This window comes from Cyprinus carpio, chromosome B5, assembly GCF_018340385.1.
Source record: "Cyprinus carpio isolate SPL01 chromosome B5, ASM1834038v1, whole genome shotgun sequence".
In the NCBI taxonomy this organism is placed as follows: Eukaryota; Metazoa; Chordata; class Actinopteri; order Cypriniformes; family Cyprinidae; genus Cyprinus; species Cyprinus carpio.
Window position 1 is genome coordinate 6,687,813 of NC_056601.1, and position 24,790 is coordinate 6,712,602.

The 24,790-nt window shown below is 36.1% G+C and overlaps 1 protein-coding gene across 4 annotated transcripts in view; it reads left to right on the forward strand.

Annotated features, from left to right (window-relative positions):
* Window positions 1-24,790, forward strand: part of unc5db (unc-5 netrin receptor Db) — a 137,735-nt gene that overhangs the window by 1,351 nt on the left and 111,594 nt on the right. Inside the window, exon 1 of one of the 4 annotated variants that reach the window (XM_042723959.1) lies at window positions 5,584-6,338. The exons of the other annotated variants lie outside the window; for them this stretch is intronic. The gene's annotated coding sequence lies outside the window, so the exon portion shown is untranslated. Of the gene's footprint in view, window positions 1-5,583; window positions 6,339-24,790 lie in introns of those variants that run through there. 4 annotated transcript variants of the gene reach the window in all.

A 24,790-nucleotide genomic window follows, 5' to 3' on the forward strand; every position in this document is an offset into this window, starting at 1 on the left:
TTTTTTTTTTTTTTTTTTTTTTTTAGATTTAACTTACAGATCTCAGTTTTAAATGCTTCAGTTTCTATTCTATTCTATTCTCTTCTATTCTATCAGTTTAAATGCTTCAGTTTGTTTTGATATTATATTATGTTAGGCCTACATTATTCACCTAATAAATAATTGACCTTTGTTTTTAATGGAGTCTCTGCTCATCAAGGATGTATTTATTTTTATCGAAAATACAGAAAAAAAAAATTGTGAAACATTATTGCAATTTCTAATATTGGTTTCCTGTTTTAATATACTTTAAAATATAATTTATTCCCGTGGAGCAAAGCTGAATTTTCAGCATCATTACTCCAGCCTTCAGTGTTATATTATCCTTCAGAAATCATTCTAATATGCTGATTTATTATCAGTGATGAATCTGTTGTGCTGCTTAATATTTTTACTTTTTTTTTTTTTATTTTTTTTTTGAACGTTTTACTTTTTTCTTTGATTCTTAGATTAATAAAAAAGTTAAAAAGAACAGCATTTATTCAAAATAGAAATATTTTCTAAAAATATGTCTATATTATCACTTTTTATCCATTTAACACATTCTTGCTGAATAAACGTATTAATTTCTTTTAAAAAGAAAAAAAAAATATTGACCACAAACATTTTAGTAGTGTATATTGTAACACAAAATTTCTATCTTGAATAAACACTGTCCTTTTTAATTTATTTATCAAAGAATCCCGAAAAAATATCACAAGTCCCAAAAAAAATATTATGCAGCACAACTGTTTCCAACATTGATTATAAGTCAGCATATTAGAATGATTAGTGAAGGGATCATGTGACACCGAAGACTGGAGAAATGATGCTGAAAATTGCTTTGCTTCATAGGAATAAATTGTATTTTAAAGTATATTAAAATAGAAAACTTTTATTTTAAATTGCAATAATATTTCACAATATTATTTTGTGAAAAAATATTCAATATTTTTATCAAATAGATACAGCCTTGATGAGCATAAGAAACTTATTTAATAAACATTATTGATCCCAAACTTTTGAATGGCAGTGTATTATACTGTGTACATATATATATATATATATATAATATAAAGTTTTCTCAGGTAATCTAAAATGTACATCATTTAGTCACGGGTCAAATTAAATACAAATAGCACATTAAAGTTAAAAGTTACACACTTTTTTTTGTGCATGCTGTACATGTCTGGTATAAAGAATGTTTTTGCACAGGTGGCCGAAATGTCCGCCCAATAGAGAAAAGTTTTGCTCAGCAAGAAAAAAAATTAGAGGGAACATTGCGCTGGAGTACATTAAGCGTTTCAGTAGAAAGTAAATATTCAACAGGCGACCATATATTTAAGTAGGCCACTTATCTTCTTCTAGCTCACATGTACCAAATGTCATTATTGCGAAACCTAAATGCACTAAATGCAAATCTGTTATTAGCCTTGTACTGACATCAGTTGTGAGCGCATGTATAGCCGACTCGAAACGCCTAGTGAAATGCTGTGTTCAGCAGTGTTGTCCTGCTGCCTTCATACATACTGTACGCTTGACTTGTGTGGATTAAGGTGAAGCTGATGGACTGTCAGGCGATGTAATGCAGTAATTACATTGATTTTAAAGTTTTGTATTTTATTCATAGACAAAATAATAATAATAATAATAATAATAATAATAATAATAATAATAATATATAATAAAAATATGATGGGGAAGTTTAAGAAAGTATTGTCAATGGTGTAGCTGCATATTATATTTTTATATTTTATTCACAGATAATATAAAACATGTATTATTATTGCTATTATTACTATTGAAGGGTCCCATGTTGATAGATTTTTCAAAAATATTTGATCAAACATTGATTTTCGTGAGTGCCGTCTTATTTTTAAAACTTAGCCTATATTTAAGATTATCCAGTTGTCACAAAAGACTGGAGATGCCTTGAGCCTGTGTAAGGTGTACAGATGGTCAGCTTTTAAGCTACGGCAGCTCGTTATTTTTGTCTGAGATGCCAGATTTTGCTTTACAGAGATCAGTGTGGATGAACATCATATCTTCACAATGAGTGCAACTCACGTAAAAGGTCAGGAACTGAGACCTCTTGCGTGCTACAATGCTCTCAGCAAGCCCAGTGGGGTTTATATGAAACATTAAAAGTTTTCTCAATACATCCAGTCAAGCGTGTATGCTCCTTGAAACACACATATCGGCACGCAATGGTTAGACTTTCTTTTTTTCCCTAGCAGAAGGTGGCACAGACTGCGTAGACATGAGTAAATTAAGGTCTGTTAGCACAAGTTTAAAAACAAGCTAAAATGCAACTCTGTAGATCATTTTAAAATTATTAGTTGGCGGAGGTGCATTAACTCATTCTAACTATTGAAAAGGTAGCTATATTTCCAATGGTTTCTCATTCTCACACATGCATATACCTCAGCAAAAATATGAAGATCTGTGATATGACAATGCGTGGCCTTTATCAAATCACTTTCAGTGAGATCTCTCTGCAGATGACCCTCATTAGAAGTCCAATATGGCTACTCTTTTACTTTAATTTTCTAATTAATGAAGTACATTTACATGCATTTTAAAAGTTCAATTTCAGTTAGACTAAAATAATAATACATTTATTTACATGTCACGTAAATCCAATCCTTTAGTTCAACTGAAATCATACAAGTCTGTTTATTTTTTTTTGTAACCGACCTAGTTAATGTGGTTATTGCTTACATATATTGTATATAACTTAGTCGGACTACAGTTGGCACTTGATCCAAAAGACAGACAATGTTTATTCAGTTGTTCATATATTTGATTGTGCATTTTGTATAAGAATGATGTATACTTGGGAAGATGGATAAATAAAAACTCACTGTTGCTTGATTAGAACTGCGTGTGTAAACATATATTTTTTTTGCCTTGTGCTTAAGGATTAAGATTGAATTTAAATGATTGCACACATATACAATGCAGTTTTAGCAGCAACAATCTAATTTTAGCAGTGAAATTGTCTAGCCGCCAAACTCCACCAGTAGACTGCTCAATGAGAGAAAGCAGCCAGTCTGGAAGCGACAGAGGTTCTGTGTATTTTCCTCGCAGTTATAAAAATCCATCACCAGCTTGGATCTGCTAACAGTGTGCCAATGCAGTACTGTTCACTGCTAAAATTTACATTTAAATGAAACCAAATGACTGAATACTCACAGATGAGAGTCAGTAAAAAAAGCACAACCTTTTTGTTTTTTTGCGAAAGTACGATACCTGAAACTGTTATTAGGCCCTAATGGGATCTGTGTTGGTAAATAAGGAAATTACATGATCGATCCTTGTTTTTGTGAAAGGAAAAACAATTTTCATATAGGGCCTTCAGAGGAATAAATCTGGTAAGAGAAAGTAGAGTGTAACCTTGAGCATTATTAGCTCATAGATACACTTATGAGTGTGCAGAAAAATAATATTCGCATGCTGTTACTGCTTTCGCTATGCTCTTCTTCAGACCTGTGTGTAAATATTTATTTTTTTGGATGGTGAAGAGTGACTTTAACTTCATTAGTCTAAAGTAGAAATAATGTGGGCTGATCCACCATCAGGCTTTTTTTCTGCTTTTTATCACGGCCTCTTCAGAATGATCAGTGCAGTGCCTATCCTCTTAGTTTAATCACGTGAAGTCTGTAAATGTGTTTGCATGGTATAAACATAGACATATATTTAAAAGATATAGTAATAATGTTCAATTTTCAGCATTGTTGTCATTCAAATTGTCTTTATTTTAAGGATGTTTAAGCTTATGTTTGAAGATGCAATATAATATCTGGGCTCAGCAGAAGCTTTCGCACATTCTACAACATTTGCAAGATCACTTCCGATAACATCTGAACATGTGAGAAATCATGTATTAGTCATAAGTGTTAGATCTTCAGAAGCATTGTGATCAGAAAAAAAATACTGTTGTTGCCATCATTGCATGATTTAATTGGTAGCTAACTAAAATATTTACATTTAGAGAATTATGATCTTAAATCTGCCTTTTTTTTCCCAGAAGCAAAATACCTTCAGGCATGAAGGTAGTGCCATATGTAAAACAACAATGAAGGAGTTGTGTGTCAGGAAAATGCAAACTCTTTTTCTCTTTAGAGATGCATAATACGTTTTGACCTCAAGGTTAAATATGAATATTTACCAGCTTTTTTGCATTGACTGGAGAATAACACAGATCTTCTTATACAATAATCTACACAAATGCTCTGTATGCCATTGCTGATGAAATCTGGACCTTGCAGATTGCAGTCCTCAGAGATGTCCCCATTTACCCATTTCTTTTTGTGTACAGGACCAAACTCGACAATGCATACATCATTTTTTTTTCTTTCTACAATCGTACCAAAATAAAAAGCAAATAAGCACACAACACTGTTTTTATGTCACTGTGGTGTAGGCAACTGTGGTATAGCAATGTGGTGTGATTAAATGAATGTTAAGAAAAAAGTCAGTGTTTTATTTAAATGGGGTTTTGGTTAAATGTCTGTGGTTAATACAATGTGGTTGCTAACAAGTGGCTACATAGGACTAAAGTGGTTGTTGGAAAAAGCCTTAGCCCTATTTCTGAGGTCAAACTCATCTAGTCTGCTTTTACAGTGTTATTGTCTATATTTGCTCACTTTCAAACTATTCAAACTTTTCAACTTGTACAATTTAAATTTAGATTAAAAGAGTTGTTGCTAGCATAGTAGTCACTTTGCAACTGTTGTGTAGTTCATTTTTTAGCTTAACTTTTGCTTTTTACTTCTGGTAATTGTATTTAGGCTTCAAAATTTGTAAAGGTTAATTATCTAGACAAAAAATAAAAAAATAGTCAATATTTTTTGGCCATGGAGCTTGTTTTCTGCAGTAATCCAAAAGACATAGGAACAGAAACTAATAGTTGAAGGAGCTAAGGTAATGCTAAGTTGCTGGTTCTACATAATTACGTCATCCCTGCATCACTCTTACTGATGCTTTTCATCATTTGGATGCCATTTGTAAGTCACTTCTGCCAAAAGAGGTAAAAAGAGAAAAAAGAAACACTCTGTTTTGTAACAGTGACTGATGCACAAGTTAAACCACCTGCAAGGACAAGTGTTTGGTTTACAGGTGGTGAGTTGTTTATTTTCGCAGACTTGCTGAGAAAAAACAAATTGATATTCATAGAAACAAAATCAAATAGCATTAATTGTTGGCATCCTTGAAAGTGATTTCTCTCTTGGTTGAGGTTTAGATTTAATATGTAGTTCCCTCATTTATGTAATGTGTGTTCACAGAATATCTTCATAACATGGATTTGTATCATACCTTAATGCTTAGACCTTGTATTTATGGTTCAGGAACCACTTTCATGTCAGTGTTGTTTACAGATGGCACAGACCAAATGAGTTTTTTATAAGCTGGTTTTATGATAGAGTCCCTATTGCACGGGTAGTTGTTAGGTTTATAGGATTTATCTGTGTCTGCTCTGCAAGAATATCACTCTCTGTCCTCCAGTTAATTTTTTTTTTTCACACACATTAAAGAGAACCATGAGATATTCAAAGTGTTCTTCCTCTCATTTACAGATTATTTTACTGCTATATTCAGTGTAGTACAGTTTACAGGCCTTCCCAAGGCATTAGAAATGCAATGATGTAATTCGAAAGTACAGCTTAAAGAAGCCATTTTGTCTCTGATGGAAACCTTAAAGCATTTTTTCCTGTAATCTGGAAATAGAAATACAGTGGCTAAATTTCAGACTTTTTGGATAAGTTGCGTGTAGTATCGCTGTTTCACAATTATGTAGGAGTGAATAACAGGAGATCAAAAGAAGCAATAAGTGTGGGGGAAGAAACCAAACTTTGATAATCTCTGGTGGCATTTATTGATTTTTTTTTCTATTTTCAGTTTGACTAACTTCTAGATTATGCACACACACTTTCTCCGATCTGCTGTGAGTGGTGTAAAATCATTGTTTTTTTTTTTTTTTTGGAGTGCCTCAAGCCATTTTTGCTCTCTCTTTTTTGTGCTTTCCAAGGTTTGATCATAAGTGCCCTTTTCTTTTGTTCTAGTGCCAACGTTTTTCTGAGCCGACCTACAGTGGGCTCCACCCGCCTCTCACTGACACTACATTCTTCTTATCTATCTCAGGAGGATGCTCGGCAGCTTTTTTGTTGATTTAACCTGCACCTACACCAAGGGTCATGTTAATTCTGGTGCTTTTGATGCTGCATTTAGGAGTCATAGAACTATAAGAGGACAAAAGAGTTCAGGAATATTCTGTCGTCATTTCCAGGAGATCCACGCTTTTGATCCAGGAGAATGAAGTAGGTCATAAACATTATACTGCAATAAAAATGATGCTGAACTTTTTTTCCAACATTAAATTATTATTTCTAAAACTCTTACTTCTTCTACAGGTTTTTCATGTACAGTATTAGGCTTCAGATTTTTCTTCTATTGTAGAACTGTTGATTATTGGAATACCAGCCAGTTCACTTAACGTTTCTCTATTCATGCCAGAAGTGTAACATGTTCATTTAGAGGTTAATCTACCTTTTGAATCACAAGTAACTGATTAGGGACCCCATGACAACACTTACTATTGAATTATTAAGCACTTTTGATTACATCAAGCTAAAATATAAGCAATGTTTCTATACTAAACCAAAGGTGACCAGAATTAATGACTGTCAAGCTAAATTTTGAATAGATATTTTATTCAGCATAGATATGTGTAGTCCAAAATATTCATATTGGTATTTATGAGGTCAAAGGGATATGTAAATCAGCAAGGGTGAGTTATAACAGTGTACAAAACCTCAGAAACCATTTAGGGACAGTGGTGTTGTAGACAACTCGAGCTCTTAACCTTGAAACATACGCTCACATCCATATATATAGAATAAGGGTCAGAGCACTGGGTCAGCTGATGGGCCAGAAGAGATTTAGCTTACGCAGCAATGGGACAACAGGAGAAAGCTGGATCAAATGGAAAACCCTCTGGGTAATAACACTCTCACCTTGAAGTGCTTTACAATATCACATTACACATTAGGTCAGTGCCAGAAATAACCTTTTTTTTATTAAAGGGCAATATTTGATAACTCAATTTTTAGTGTTTTTCCTTTTTTTCCTGACCATATAAATACATAGTGTTATCAGACATTAAATTCATATCATAAAAAATGCTTAGGAAGCTTTTTTGTTTTTGGTTGTATTTTTGGCTGCGGACCAATTGGTCATTGGCTTGACAGGAATCATTTTTATTATCAGATTGGCATCCAAGGTTACATTTTGACGATGTAGAACAAATTCAACTGTTCAGGTTAATATTTTGTATTTCTCTTTCATTTCTGACTCTGCTGTACTGTAGGTACAGCATTTCTGTTGCTTAACATTTCCCTTTAAATCAAAGCTATAGATTTCAAGTAAAGTTTCACTTGAGCAGTGAAGCTTTAATGAAATGGCATTTCCTTTCTCAGCTTATGTTTTCTGTGCTTAAAGGAATGCTAGCCTTGCAACATTTTATGCATTTAAGCAGTGGTTCATTATGGCAGTTCACCATATGTGCACATCTATAAGCATGTTTTTTTTTTTTTGATTGCACACATGAGTGAGGTTTACTGCATGGTTTACTTCATCTTCATAGGTGCAGCAGATTTGTAGTGATTTAATGTCTCATGCAGTAGAAGGACATGCGGATAAAAGCCATCTATCCCATCTGAATGATCCCCTCCATTCCCATTTCCATATGATGTGTATAATGCTTGTCCTTGTTGTGAATAAACTACCTACTATCCAAAGGGCAAAAATCAAATTAGGAAATACTATTAAAATCACACCTGAGCTCCTTGAATGTAAAGACTGACTCTAGGTCAGAGAGGAATTTTAAAACTGTCCTTCTGTTGTCCTTAGAATGTCTTATGGTCAGGACTAAGAGACTGTTCGCATGAATATAGAGCTGGCAAAAATGGCAGCGTTAATGGCTGTGACATTTTATCAGGGAAACACGAGCCACTACATCAACAGAATGGGGCGTATATGTCTAATGGTGTAATTTGTTTGTGTAAATATATCAATGAGTGGGAGGGCGAATATGAATTTTGAATAAACTGTAATTAATGGAAACACATTGATTCTGCATCCAGGGTTCAAATAATTGATGAGGTACTTTGAAATATTTATGCAGCCTAAATGAAGTGCTTCACTGAAAGCAGTCAGGCTGAAAAGTAAACTGCAGCCCATATACTTAATATAAAACAAAACATCAATATGTAAGCTTGCTTTTCATCAGTGAAGGGTTCGGGACAATATCAGACCCGAATCAAAGTAATTATGTTCACCGCTAGAGAGAACAGCAGTGCTTTGTCATAAGATTATTATGATGTGTCTGAGGTCAAAAGTCATAATGATTTCAATGTCTGAGGCTATATATTCATGACATACAATAGGCTTGGTGTTATTGCCACTTGTTATTGCAGGACAAAAGGTATGATTTTCAACACATTTTCCTAAAAGTTTTATTGAATATGAAATATTTGGACCCTTCACATCTTGTATCTGCAGGACTGAAAGCCTATAATTCAGTGCAACTGCTAAACTGCTAAAATTGCATGCCCGTAATTTAGCAGATGTCACTTAAAAACTAAATCACTCTCTTAGATGAGGTACAGTACAGGGTCTGTCAACTTAACAGTGATTATTACATCCAGGCCTATTTTGAGATCTCTGAAAACTAGCACATTATCGTTTGAAAAAATGGTAGGAAAAATCACTGGCATTTCATTTTATGAAAATGTTTTTAAGTAGTCTAACTTTATTTTTAGTTAAATTGAAGCAGTTAGAATGTATAAGCCTTTTTTTGGTAAATGGATAATTATGTCCAAATTTCCTTGCATCATGTTGCTGTCTTCTGTTTTTCAAAGTGTGAGCGGTCTTAACATTTACATCATCTAATTCTTAGTTTGAAGAATTCTTAGCTGAAACCTCTTTAGTGGGCTGCCAGATAGCATAGGATCACCAGTCATTTGTGGCACTTGAGCCAGCTCAATCCATTTGTGCTCATCGGTTTGAATCCCCACATGAGTTTGGTGGTTATGGTTGTGGCTCAGATTTCATTCGGATCAGTAGAGGGAAAGGCACAGAAAGCAGGGAGGAAATTAGCTGGGGTTATTTGGTCTGTGATTAATTTCCAGCAGTAGTATTACTGACTCTTTAGACGTAGTAGGGTGTAGCTATTTTAATAATTACTACAAAGCGCTTTCTTGGGTGGTGTGTAGTGTGTTTTTACTCTCTACGGTCATTTTTAATTTATTAATTTTCTTACATTTCAAACACTTAGGCTGACCTAAAGTATGAATACTGGTGGATTAATTCTAAAAAATATTTGGATTAGAAGGTAGAAAAAAGGGGATAATCTGGATTTTCTTTTCTTGTTGGCTAAGTCTCTATAGAAAATTATAGATCTATATATATAGAAAAATACAGAATATGTATAAAAAATAGCAAATGTGATAAGTTTTTTAACTAGCAAAACTGATTAAAAAATAAAAAAATTACTAAGCTACCTGCAAAAGGGTCACCTGACACCATGAATCCAAACACACGTAAAATTATTTGCTAAAAATCTTCTTTAGTCAATTCTGGGTTGTGATTGAATTCAAGACATGTTTAAAGAACAGACTCTATTTAGGCATGATTTTTATTGCTGGCATTACATGATTTAATAAAAAACTTCTAAAAATATCTGCATTTTAGGCAAGACCGTTTTAGCAGAAATATCCATAATAATGCTATGGGTTGTCTGGCATTGTGGCATATCTTGATAAATGACATTTTCTATTTGCTTCAGCAGCCCTGGTATTAGAGTTTGATAAATGTTACTTTCCTTGGTTTGTCTTCAGTCAAAGGCCTTTCTTAAAGGCCACCTTTGTCATCATCACTGCTTCCTTATGATGAGCTGAAACTTGCCACAGTTATAGGGATTTAAAAAAATACAGAGACATAAATGTCAGGGCAGGATTCACATGCACTGCTAGAATTAACTTATTTTGCTGATCTAAGACTGGCTTCAAGTCCTAAACTTCTCATTAGACATGGTTTATTTTTAGATAATCTTAAAAGGACAATCAACAACAATATTGGCGCATCCCATATCCCTAGGAAAGGTAGTTGTGACTTGATGTGTCTTTGGTCTAAGGGCAGCAACACTGAGTTGTAATTACCTGCTGAAATCGGAGAGGGTTGAAGCCCAAAGCAAATGTGCAACAAAATAAGATTTTGATCTTGGACTGAGAGGCAGTCTGGTTGAGAAGTAATAAGAAGGCGTGATATCACAGGGGAGAACAAAGTGCAGTGATTACATTTATCTCTATTGGTGTGCTACAGGGCTGCTGAAGGAGAACAATCCCTGAGCTCTATATGTAGCAAGGCTACAGGCATTACTTGCTCTGTTTTTATTCAAGGCATATCGGAAAACAGTACGCTTTGCAACAGTCCCAACAATTTGGGCCAGTTCCATCTGTATTTAGATCATGTTGGGATCACAAACATGCTAGATAGACATCTTGGGATCACTGAATTTTTTTTCTTCAGTGTCTCAGTCCATTAATGCCTTGTTTTGATGCCATGTAAAATTAAAACAAGTTGAACTTTTGTCTTCCCCTATGTTCTGGGCCTTTCTATTTTGCTGTGCAGTTTTAAATTGAAGCACATGTCTTGTGTGTAACAGCTTCTAAGTGTTCTAACTCAAAATGAAACCATCAACCTGTCCATCATGTGTTTCTGACAGGGCACCTCTCTCTGTAATCCTCACTGATGTTTCAAACACAGCATGTGTCTTCAGTGTTACAAGGGAAGAATACTATCAGCATTATTTGAGCTTGAGAAATGTAGTGAAAGTTCGTAAGGTTCCAGAGTTTATTGGTGCCTTGAAGGGACATTCACTCAAAATGTAACTTCAACCTATGACACTTCAAAAACTACAAAAAAAAGATATTGTGAAGATGATCCATATAAATCGACTGGTTTATTAATATAGGCTAATCCATATTATTCGACTGGTCTTTTGAAGAGACACGATTGCTTTATATGATGAACAGATTTAATTTAAGCTTTTATTCATTATTCATTGCATCTGTTTCAGTATTTCTAATATGCATGCTTGCAATTATGTGCTAAGCTATGAATGGTTATATGCAACAATTAATTTCAGTCCACTAGTTTGCTTTTCACAAGCAGTGTTCTATAAGTTCTGATATTTAGTCCAACAGCTCTATTTTTCACAGCAAAGTAGCATTCTCGTTTCTTTTAACCCAATTTTCATTAGACATTTTACACTTTAAAAGAGAGGACTAATTGGGCAAGACCGTGATCTTAATTCAGCACTAGTCTTTTCTTTTGTCTAATGTTTCTAATTTGTGCAATTTAGTTAAAACTTTTCCTCTCAGCTTTTATGGACTTATGTTTGAGTTTTTCATTCTGATTCTGCATCTCTTCAGCACTTTTTCATGCAGATGTGGCTCTGGGAGGCAAAATGACAGGCAAACAAGATGGATACTCCTCCATTATCAGTGGCCAATTTTTCTGGCACCCCATCCCACGGGATAGTGCAAACGTGATGTTTATTAATCGTACGTGTATAATTTCTAATAAAAGGCCTTCAGCACAGTGCTGCCTTTGCGCTCCCTGAACACTGCCTGTACTGGCAAGTCACATTAGCATGCCAGTCCACTTGAGTGAATGAGAGGTATTGCTAATGCACCTTGCAAGCCTTTGGACCAAAATCCACTTGTGGGATTGGAAATTGGTCTGAATGCTTTTTAGATCATTTAGAGGGAGTGAGATGAGGTTGGTGTTATTACATTAATGACAAAATGGTGCAGTGGTCCCTCTTAGTATGACATTTACATGCCTTCACGGCTGCCTTTTGGAGCTTTTTTTTTAAGCAATCTTTGTCAAAAGTTTTCTACAGTAAACGGGTTAACTCTGCATTTTGAAGAGATGTGTGAGAGTGCTAAAGCTAATTTAGTTTTGTTTTCACAGACTTTTGGTGGGCCGGCAGCCAAGAAGAAAGTTAAGTTTTAAAAAAGGGCTCATTTAAAGGGGGATTGTTAAATTACATTTAGACTCCTGTGAGCTTTTTGAGTCTGATCACATTAATGCTGCTTCTCAGTCAGAGTTTTGGCAAGAAACATGCTGGAATCTTAACCAACTCTTAACCCTGGAGCTCTGAAACACTTTAGTTTGAGCCTCAAATTGTACTTTCTGTTCATGTTAGACTCCTATGCTTATCTGCAATAATGATCTGCATATAAGAACAGGATAGTATACCTGAACTAATGGCACCAGTTTTCAGTAAGTAAGTTAAATATGGGAAATACGATTACCCATGCATGACAATGCTTTCTAGAATCTATCTGCACATTGTGTTTACATTGCGCTTAAGAATGGCACAAACACTATGAGATCAGATTAGGGTATGTGTGTTTAGGGCTACACAATTAATCAAAATAAATCCAAAATCATTATAAAGCTTAGTGTGATTATCAAACTGCAAAGGCTGTGATTTAATTAAATGAATATATGTGCTGTGTGTTTCAGAGTGAAGTGCAGCACTGTGTTCAGTAAATTTAACTCCATCTCTTCATCTGATCTTAGTTTGGGTTGATTTAATTTGCATTTGGGAGCACAAGATGCACCAACTATCATCCCATAGTTGTAATGAGAAGTGCTTATCCCTGCAGTTTTCTCTTGAAATAAAAGTTTCATGGTTTAATGTTTAAAAATTAAGACAGCCATAAATATTAGTACTGTAATGTAATATTAAAGGGGTCATATGATGCTGCTAAAAAGTACATTATTTTGTGTATTTACATTTATGCATTTAGCAGATGCTTTTATCTAAAGCAACTTACAGTGCATCCAGGCTAACATTTTTTACCTAACATCTGCTCCCTGGGAATCAAACTCACAACCTTTTGCACTGCTAACGCAATGCTCTACCACTGAGCAACAGAAACACTGTGTATTTGGTGTAATGAAATGTGTTTATGCGGTTTAAGTTTAAAAAAACACATTATTTTTCACATACTGTACATTATTGTTCCTCCTCTATGCCCCACCTTCTGAAATGCGTCGATTTTTACAAGGCTCATCGCTCTGAAAAGCGAGGTGTGCTGTGATTGGCCAGCTATCCAGTACGTTGTGATTGGGTGAATGCCTCAAGCGTGTGATGGAAATGTTACGCCTCTTAACATATTGTGATGCCTTGTCCTGCCGGAGCGACGAGACATAAACATAAAACCCATTATAAATGTGATATAAACATGATTTCTAGTGGTGTCTTCTTTTGGAAGGCAAAAACAAAGTAGTTTCTTTCTCAACGAAACAGTGTCACAAACCAGAAATTCATCTGACCATACGTTTGCTAGTCAGGAGAGGTTAATCACCTCTTATTAACCCCCTGAACACTGCAAGTCCAAAGACGCCAGACAAAGCTGAAATTCAGCCCGACTCAACAAAGAGTCATATGAAGGCTCAAAATCAGCCGAAAATTGCACAGTGTATGCCTGGCTTTAGAAACACATGCAAATGATCAGCTACTATCTATTTCACTCCTACAAGCGAACGAACAATGCAAATCAAGGAAGTGATTTTATTTCACTACATGAGATAGCCTGTCAGGCAGGATGGTGATACATTCTGGTAGCCCGACTGGAAAATATAATAGCCCCGGGACGTCGGGCTACCGATTTTGCGTGCCCTGGCAGAAGGACGGTATATATCGTTACTATGGTATAAGTGCCTCTTGTTAGAGATTTTGCTATATTGTTTATTTCGTGAGATAGCTAATTCGCGTATGCAAATATATCCATGTAGCACTGTACTACTTAAAAGTTATATACGCCTAAGACTGATAAAGAAACATGCATGAATGAGAAAATAAAGAGTGGGATGAACTTCTCAGGACAAGATATATTTTTCAATATATGACAGTGATTATTTTTCTAAACACATTACTGAAAATGCTGGATTTATCAACAGAGCTACAGAGACAGATTAAGGGATGAAGCAGATAAAGAATTAGTGCAATTAGCATTTTTGTTTTTATAATTTCTTTCACCAGGATGTCACTTTTTTCATATTGTTAAGCATACTGCATAAGTGACATTCACAGTATCTTTATTTAGCACCTGTGGTATGGACCCAACTGCCTTTATTGGCTGTTGATAAGAATGCAGGACAAAGCAGCTTTGATGCTGAAAGATATGATGAAATGATCAAAAGCTACTTCAAATTGGCATCTTAGACTGTCATTCTAGTTGAACTATCATAAATGACAATCTTAAAAACAAAGCAAATCTGTGTTTTTTTTTTTTCTCTCATCGCCGCCTTTTAGGTAATTGCCAGCCAAAAGCAATAACCTAGAAAATGACTGATGTACTGCTTCTTATGATGTACATGTTGAAAATGGAGCCAGGGAAGCTTAAGAGTCGGCTGTGTGTAGAAAGCTTTTTATTTCTGTTTCATTGCAGACTGTTTAGTGCCAGAATTATCATGCAAATCAATGGCAACAGCTGTTTCACCTCCCCCTGGAATCATGCTCATTGACACATCATAATCCAATCCATTCCTACCAAAACTTTACTCTTCGTAATGCACTTTACACTGCATGTGTCACAGTATGCCGCAGTATATGCCCATATCTCTGCCGTAGGTTCCATCGCATCCCCCTAATCATAATCGATCTGCTGTTGCTGGCTCAAAAACAGATGGTAGAACCCCAAAGCCTGCGAGTGCCAGCGAGACTACAGTATTTCTGAATTTGAATTACTTTAGCCTATTAGGGGACTGTGTTTGAAGCAATGTAAATGAGATTTCCTTTTGCCTTTTCCCTGATGTAGTTAAGCACTGTCTATGCTCCTATTATTGAATACTAATTCCACCCATCTTATCTGGAAAAAGTGCTCAATTGTCCTGAAGGGATTACAGCGTGGTGATTTTGTTGCAGCATCATATTCATTTGTTTTTATTTCACGTCATGCTTAAAATGCTTAGAGCTTCGGTAAGCATTTTTTTTGTCTCTAATTGCTGCTTGCATAATACTGCTAGCCTGGTTTGATTGATTAGTTTGTGGTCTCACAGTTTTCTCTTGGTTTTATAAGCCATCTGTTCCATCAAGCTTACCTAAAGGGCATTTCCAATTGTATTTCTTATTCAAACACTGCACGTCAAGGTTTACATTACGATAATATTGTTTTGTGTGGTTGTGAATCATATAAGAACCTAGGAAGTTAGTTGAAAGCAAAACAAAGTAACCTTAAGTCCAGCCACCATTTTCGCAAAATAAATTAATTTCACTTTTTTATTTCATTACATGTTTATTTTCAGATTTTTATCGTATTTTCCTCCATTTTGTGTTTTTGATTAAGCTGAAGTGGATGATGCCTTGACACTCTGACAATGAGGGTGAAGCTGTTAGTGTCAGTAGAAACCTTTAGTGGAGTGGCTTTGAGGCAGTAGAGACACTATTTGTCTCCGGATGCTAGAAGAGGGAAGCCGTGCCATAACACAAGGTCAGACATTGTGCTGAGTGATGGAGGACACAAGTAGCGAAGGCGGCCATAAATCCTGCCTCCTCCATTTAGTGTGGCCTCAATGGATAGGGTCATTCAGAGTTTTACACTGACTGTCCAGCTGCAGCATAGCTGAAGTCAAGCCAAAGGTTTGACTTTCACATCCTTTAAACTTTTTGAACTCAAGCACCTATGTACATTGGGCCTCATTTATCAACGAGCGCAAATCCGTGCGCACAAATCAACTTACAACAGAGTTCATGTGTGAGTACTTTAGAATTATTTTTCTATTTTTACCCAAAATGAGACGATGTGAGCATTATGGAGCAGGGTTAACCCTAACCCTAACACTCATGTACTTTAATGTCTGTTTCACAAGTGAGACCCAGGAAATCCTTTATATGGAAAAATGCATCAGATATCACTACAGCTGAATAACATGCAGATAGAGATGCTTTGACTGATGAAATGTGGAAGACGATAAACACACAATTGCAATACAATGGTAATTGACATAGCTTGTATCACAGTAAAGATTATTATAAAGAATGTTTTCTGTCTCACTGTGATAAGAAGCAACATGGAACTACAGACGCTAACTGTTTCAAACATGACATGATGTTATATAGTGATTTTGGAGCAAAACATGATATTAGCCTCATAAATTGTAGGGATGCACCGAAATATTTGGCCACCAAAATTGTTCGGCCGAAAATGGCCCAAAAGTGCATTTTTTGGTTTTCGTCCGAAAGACTTTTATCACCGAAAAAATACGGCCAAAATGTTGTGATGACGCAAACAGAAACCGCGACCTGCAGGTGCAACTGCATAGCACAGACCACGAGCTCCCCGCGACATTCACTTCTATCCAGTGGGTCTTAATAGAGAACATTCTCTCTCTTCTTGCCCCCTTTAAGCAGCTAACTAAAGAGATCAGCTCCTCTGATGCATCTGTAGCGGACGTTATTCCTTTAATCGCAGCACTAAAGCGTCTCCTAAGCAAAGAGGTTGAGACGGACCACGGAGTGAAAACAAAGAAAAGTATACTCTTAAAGTCTGTCAGCACACGTTTCACAATGAGATCTATTCGGATCCTCTGCACTTCATCGCGACTGTACTTTATCCGCGTTATAAAGACCATTACTTGGATGCGGAAATAAAGCAGCCGCGCACGAGAAATTATCCAGGCCGCGATGGATGCGAAGAACCCGCGTGGAGACAGAGACGGAGCAGCGCACGGAGAAGGAGATCAGATCGCAGAAAAAAAGACTCGTCTCTCTGCACTCTCGTTGTCTGATATGTTAAGTGAAATCCTGCAAGAAAGTGCCTCAAATAATAATAATAGGTAGGCTATTATGTTCTTAGGCTACTATATATGTGACTATCAGATTGTAGCCATATTTCTGCTAGATATTTTTTTTTAATTTGATATAAATGTTTATTTATGCCCTGGCCCTATTTAAATACTCTTTCTCAAATCTTTCTCAAATGTCAGGCAGATGACAAGCTCAACCGCTCAACAGCTAGATTGTTATCTGTCTGAAGTCCCCATACCCAGAAGTGATAACCCTCTTGCCTTCTGGAGAAGTAATGCACTTTCTTGTAGTAGTCCTACAGAGAAAAATTTCAAATGCACTTGACCTAAATGCACTTTGTTTTTATGAGAGAACATTTAATTTTAAAACCTTTCTGCAGGCCAGTAGGCCTGTACATTATTTTTCAATGTACACATGAGTAGGGTCAAGTTAAACATTTCAGTTTGAATTTTATTTTATACTGTGCATTGTTGCAATGTGCTAAATAAATATTTGCATAATTTGTAATTGATTTATTTTTTGAAACTTTAATATTAATTTATGCATTTGCAATGCCTTGATTTTAGTAAAGTTAGTACACAGTCATAGCCATAAATGCAATGGTACTAATAATCGGCATAATTTCTTTCGGTGTTTCGGTTTTCGGCCTTGGTTTCCTCTTTTTCGGTTTTCGGTTTCGGACAAGAATTTTCATTTCAGTGCATCCCTAAAAAAAATTGTCATGTTTGACGTTATGTTAAGCAAATATACTACCTATCTCTGTTGCCAGGAGCAACTGTTTTATAACTAATTTTGAAAAGTACATTCACGTATAAGATTATGTGGTTGTTTTTAAGAAGGGCAAAAGCAAAGAAGGGTAAGTCAGGGTTTAAAAGAAAGGGTTTAAAACAGTGTGAACTGATATGTGCCAGTAAAAAATAACGTAGTGTATGGGTAAGGTTGGGCATCGTTTGAATTTTTATGATTTTGATTCTTGTCAATTCCTAATTTTGATTCTAGTAAGGTAAATAATAATAATAATAAATAAATAAATAAATGAAAAATCTTAGATATCATTCACATTTATTCTATCTCTTATTGCAAAATATTTCCTTGTTAGCTGAATACTATGAATAAAAATCAACAGGCTAAAGAACACTTACACAAGGATGTGTGTCACACAGAAATGGGGTCAGAAATGTAAAAAAAAAAAAACTTGTGACTTTTGTCAAATTGACAGGCTTTATTTTTTCGTATGTATTTTAATTGGATAAGAAATCAAATAATAAAAAAAAAGTGACGTGACATACAGCCAAGTATGGTGACCCATACTCAGAATTCGTGCTCTGCTTTTAACCCATCCAAAGTGCAAACACACAGCAGTGAACACACACACACCGTGAACACACACCCGGAGCAGTGGGCAGCCATTTATGCTGCGGCGCCCTGGCAGCAGTTGGGGGTTCGGTGCCTTGCTCAAGGGCACCTCAGTCGTGGTATTGAAGGTGGAAAGAGCGGTGTACATTCACTCCCCCCACCCACAATTCCTGCCGGCCCGAGACTCGAACTCACAACCCTTGGATTGTGAGTCCGACTCTCTAAACAATAGGCCACGACTTCCCCCTAAAATACACTGCTGGATGATAACCGATAATTTGTATTCTATAATATTTTTTTTCTGTATTTTCCTAATGACAATTTTAGGATTGGTTTATATAGACACATAATAAGGCAGAATATTTTCTGTGCTGTATTAAATGTTATGTCAATTAGCACTGGATCATTCATATATTATATTTTATTACCTCGAAATTACCTGAAAACCTGAAAAGTGTTGATGTTAATGTTGAGGTTATTTTAGCTTTGTACATTTAGTTTAACTGCACTGTTAAAGAGGGCGATTTTTACCATTCAACTGAACGGTATGTGCATGTATTTTAGTCACTTACATTGTTGTTGCTCCATCCATGCAATAACTGCGTCCTTCCATCAACCTAGAGTAATATTGACGGTATGACCCATTTCAGGAGCTGACAAAATTACGATTTAAAATCAGAGCATAGCACACATTCACTAAAATACTGAAACGCTAATGATGTTGATTCAAAACGACAATGCAGGTGATTAACAGTCAAAGCATAACGGCCTGCCCCTACAGTTAAACTGGAAGTTTTGATTGGTTTTGCACCTGAGCCAAACCTGTCTGTTATTGGCTGAAGCGCAGGGCTCCACCCCAGGAGTTTGAAAAGTGCCTGTCAAATCCCAACTTGCTCCTCTTCATCGGTGGCGCCTTTGTCAGTTTTTTTTTTTTTTTTTTTTTGTACTTTGTACTTTTGGTGAAAAATATATGTAGCGAAGTTTAATACTTTAGTTTTATTCTACTCAAGTAAAAGGAAAAGCACCACAATTTTATTATACTCAAGAAAGTAGATTTTTTTTTTAAATGTACTCAAGTAATGAAGGAATTTTGTAATTAGTTAATCTAATCGTTTGATACTGAAAGATGGAGTTGTCCCAGCTATAAAAGTTACCAGTCAGTATTCGGAACTGCAGACAGTAAGACAAACTGCATCAAATGTGTCTGTTTTTTTGGCAGTCACACTCAAGTGCTTGTCACTCTTTAACTCCACCCACGTTGCGCCTCCAGGAGCTTATCTGTTTTCGGAGAGAATCAAAAAGCTGTATCTTTCTTTTATAAATATGATAAAACTAAAGACTTTTTGGAGAAATGAAGGATGCAATACTACTTTATATATACTCAAGATTAACATGAGATTGGGTCAAACTGTGTGTTAGGTCACCTTTAACTAAAAGATTCTACAAGCACTTTAATTTTTCCCCCTTGACTCGTACTACACAAAAAGTGGTTCAATAACGTTGGAATGTTATAGGGACTAGGGCTGCACGATGTGTCGTTTAAGCATCGATATCGCGATGTACGAATCCACGATAGTCACATCGCAGGATGTGCGATGTAGGCTGTCGTAGTTGATCCGTTATTCATTAACCGTACGGGCCAGCTGCTCCCCGGCCCTTGACGAATATTATTCGCGGATTAATTGCACAGCTTAACCATCATAGAGTGAAAGTTTATCATTTGCATGTGTTTTTAAGTCCTGTCAGTTTAACAGGGCGCATATAAGAACGAGCAGAGAGAGAAAGAGAGCGAGAGAGCGAGAGAGCCCCGGCAGCGCGCGCGCTCACCTTCACCGTCTTCAAACAACATGAGCGCTGTCTTGCTCTCTCCCTCGCAAATATTTTTCAAAATCAATTGACACGATGGTGTCAAAAAAAAAAAAAAAAGAAAAAAAAACTATCCAGTGATGAAATGTTTTCTGTGTTGTCAAATCTTGTGCGATATCCTAAACTGCCGAGATTATTACACAACGCGTGCCATACACGTCTGATTCGCGAACTAATGATTCCTTTGAACCGATTCAATTTAATGAATGGTTTAAACAACTGACCTGTCCAACACTGAACTCACGAGACGTCTGAATTGGTGTATAAAAAAATCTGTAACACTTTACAATAATGTTCTATTTATTAAACTATTTAACTACATTATTTAACATTTACTATTACTAAACTGCACTTCTACAACATTTGTTAATTTCAACATTTAGACTATAGCCTTCATTGTTGAAATCAAAAGTTGTACAGTATTTGTTAGCATAGTTAATGCACTGTGAAGTAACATTACCAAACAATGAACAGCTGTGTTTTTTATAAACTAAGATAAACAAAGATTAATAAATATAGTAACAAAAGTATTGCTCGTGGTAAGTTCATGTTAGTTAATATGTTAACAATTCAAAACCATATCCTAAAGTTACAAACAAATAATTTACTCTAATTTAAATAATACTCTGATGTTTAAATCATTTAAAATGAGAATGTAAGTGTGCTCACCCCATTTTTGTTTGTAAAAAATTAGATTAGATTTCATATCGCAATATATATCGCAGAAAAATAAAATATCGCAATGTCATTTTTTCCCAATATCGTGCAGCCCTAATAGGGACTGATTATTGCAAATGCAGATGCCACTGTGTTCTGGTTAAATTATTTATTTATTTATTTTATTAATTTATGTATTTATTTATTATTGCATATGGTGGTGTGTTCTTTATGGCAGCTTTCCTAAAAATATTTCCAAAATTTCCTAAAATAAGAAATATCCCAATATATCGCCTCGCTTACAGTTTAGCAATGTATCACAACATATCGTATCGCAACCCCTGTACCGTGATTACATATCGCATCGCCAGATTCTTGCCAATACACTGCCCTAACACAGACACACACACACACACACACACACACACACACACACACACACACACACAAACACACACACACACACACACACACACACACATACATATATATATATATATATATATATATATGTATATATATATATATACACACACACACACACACACACACACACATACATATATATATACATATATATATATATATATATATATATATGTATATATGTATATATATATATATATATATATATATATATATATATATATATATATATATATATTCATTAGGTACACCTGTTCAATTGCTTGGTAACACAAATTGCTAATCAGCCAATCACATGGCAGTAACTCAATGCATTTAGGCATCTAGATGTGGTGAAGACGACTTGCTGAAGTTCAAATCGAGCATCAGAATGGGGAAGAAAGGGGATTTAAGTGACTTTGAACGTGGAATGGTTGTTGGTGCCAGATTGGCTGGTCTGAGTATTTCAAAAACTGCTGATCTACTGGGATTTTCACGCACAACCATCTGTAGGGCTTTAGAGAGAATGGTCCGAAAAAGAGAAAATATCCAGTGAGCAGCAGTTGTGTGGACGAAAATGCTTCGTTGATGTCAGAGGTCAGAGGAGAATGGGCAGACTGGTTAGAGATGATAGAAAGGCAACAGTAACTCAAATAACCACTCGTTACAACCAAGGTATGCAGAATACCATCTCTGAACGCACAACACGTCCAACCCTGAAGCAGATGGGCTACAGCAGCAGAAGACCACACCGGGTGTCGCTCCTGTCATAAGAACAGGAAACGGAGGCTACAATTCGCACAGGTTCACCAAAATTGGACAGTAAAAGATTGGAAAAACGTTGCCTGGTCTGATGAGTCTCGATTTCTGCTGCGACATTCAGATGGTAGGGTCAGAATTTGGCATAACATGAAAGCATGGAAAGCATCCTGCCTTGTCTCAACGGCTCAGGCTGGTGGTGATGGTGTAATGATGTGGGGGATATGTGTTTATATATATATATATATATATATATATATATATATATATATATATATATATAAGGGGGGTACCATTCATATTTCTTTATTAAATAACTTATATATTATAAGTCATTTGAAAACTTTCTGTGAGACATAATTTCACAAACAGCAGGTGATTTCAGCGTCAGTTGTCTCACTAAATGAGGACGTAAACACATGAAGCACATCTCCAGAAATGCACTGAGAGTCACTTCATGAGCATTTGAACGTTTGATTTGAGTAAAACTAGTGTCATATCACATACACAGAACTGTAAAGGTATTCACAGCAACCCGTCAAAATAAAAGTTCGATTTGATTTTAAGTCATTGTGCATATTTCTATTTTTCAGTAGAATTAACATAGCCTACTACTACTACTGCTAAAATGAAACAAACATTATTTTTTTAAGGAATAATCACAACTTTTCAATAAAAAAATAAGGTGAAATAAAAAAAAAACGTTTCATAGGGCCCTTAACATTTTCGTTGAACTTTTAATAAATTGATGTGAAAATTTATAAGTTTCATGATTTTAATTAATTAGACATGCTTTTTGATTAATAAAATTTAATTTAACTATTAAAAAGGAGTGAAGAAAAATTAAAATGGGGAAAAAACTGAATCCAGAAAAATTAACACAGAAAAAAAACAAAAAAAAACCATAATCCACAAAAATGAAAACAGAAAAAAATTATTTCATAGGGCCCTACAAGTGGCTTCAAATCACATCGAATCAGATCTCATTCCTGTGCCCGCACCTCCAGAGCGCCCTCCAGAGCCCGCTTCTTGAATGTGCCCTTCTGTCCCCGTGCCTCCAGAGCACCCTCATGACCCTGTTCCAGCCTCCTGAACTGTCTGCTCCGGCATGGCTCCCCGAGTCCCCTGATCCGCCATGGCCTCCTGAACTGTCTGCTCTGCCATGGCTTTCTGAGTCGCCTGATCCGCCATGGCGCCCTGAATTGTCTGATCCGCCATGGCCCCCTGAGTTCCCTGCTCCACCATGGCTCCCAGAGCTGCCTGCTCCGCCATGGTGCCCCAAACTGCCTGATCCGCAATTGACGCTGCCATCCCGTGTCTGTCCTGAGGGACCTCCAGAGAACCCACTCCCCCTCCCCGTTGGATGTTGTGTAGCGTGAGGATGCGCTTTCCGGGAGGGGGGAGTAACAGCAGACTCTGTTCTGTGTCTGTGTTTTCTTCTCACATCAATTCACTACAGGAGGCCTTTATTCACCCCCTGGAGCTGTGTGAGGCACGTTTTTTTATAATGGATGTATGTGCTTTGTTTGACTACTTTTGGACTGTTGAAAAAAAAAACACCCCACCTTTTTCCATTCTAAAGCTTGAAAGAGCAAGGATAATTTTTAATATAACTCCAATTGTATTTGTCTGAAAGAAGAAAGTCATATACACCTTGGATGTTTTGAGGATGGGTAAAACATGGGCTAATTTTCATTTTTGGGTGAACTAAAACTTTAATAATAATTACAAAGAGTGTAAAGTACCTGTTAGTAAACACTGATGTATTATTTTTTTAAGCATCAGATGCAGATATGATGCAACTAAGTCCTATGCATAATGAGTGTCTTTACAGATGTTTTTTTTTTTTTTGGTAGGGTGTAGGTAGGTTGTAGGTAGGTTGGTAGGTTGGTAGGTATTTCACTCTCTATTAGTGGTAGTGGGATTTTTTTCCCCCTGACCTAGTCTCTCGCCAATTTTACCTGATGTGCCCTAAGAGGTTGAGGTTTTAAGGAGCCCCATTTACTATTGTGTGCAACTTTTCAGTGGTGGCCTGAGGAACTGTGAGGTGTCTTATCAGCCAAAGGAGAGCTGAATCCCATTATAGCCGTCAGTCAGGCAGACACAAAATCCATTACGTGATCAGAGAGATCAATTGCAAAAGGTTACATTTTTGATGTCTGCATTTAAAGTAGCTGAGGGGATGATGGATGTTTTTCAGCTCCTCAGGTTCCCAGGAAGCTGCCTGAAATTCCCTCTCAGGTTTAACCAGCCTTGGTATAGGAACCATGCAGCCGTAATGCGACAGAAACACAGAATGCTTCAGGGTGAGGAGGAAGTCTGGTTAAGAGTAGACAATTCAAATGCTCTGTAAGAACCTACTCAACTAAAACAGTTACAGTAGAAAGCACTGAGAAAGGGTTTTAATCAGCCCTCCTTCCTCATCTGGACTGGCTTCTGTCTCATTTAGGGATTGCTCATTATGTCCTATCAGTGTTCAAACAGCAGGCTATCTTAACACCCAGAGACTGCCTTTTAATAAATAAGCTACTTTTCATTTGCACAGATAAAATGAGAAGTTGTTTTCATTGAATTAGAGAGAGCTGTACATGCAAAGTCTGTTTTGCTTTGAAATCCCATTTTCTCTGGGTGACAAGCATGTGATCCAAGGCCAACTTGGCTTGACTTTAAGATTCTGAGTGGAAACACAGAAGTATGGTCTCAAAAGTGATTGACAGTTAAAACACCATGTTGGTGGTGAGGGAAGAAGTTCAATAATCCATGGTAAATCCCCAGCAGTTACTGAGGTGGAGATTCAATTTTCACATTTCTAATTCATTTCCCCTAAAGGATTAGTGACTA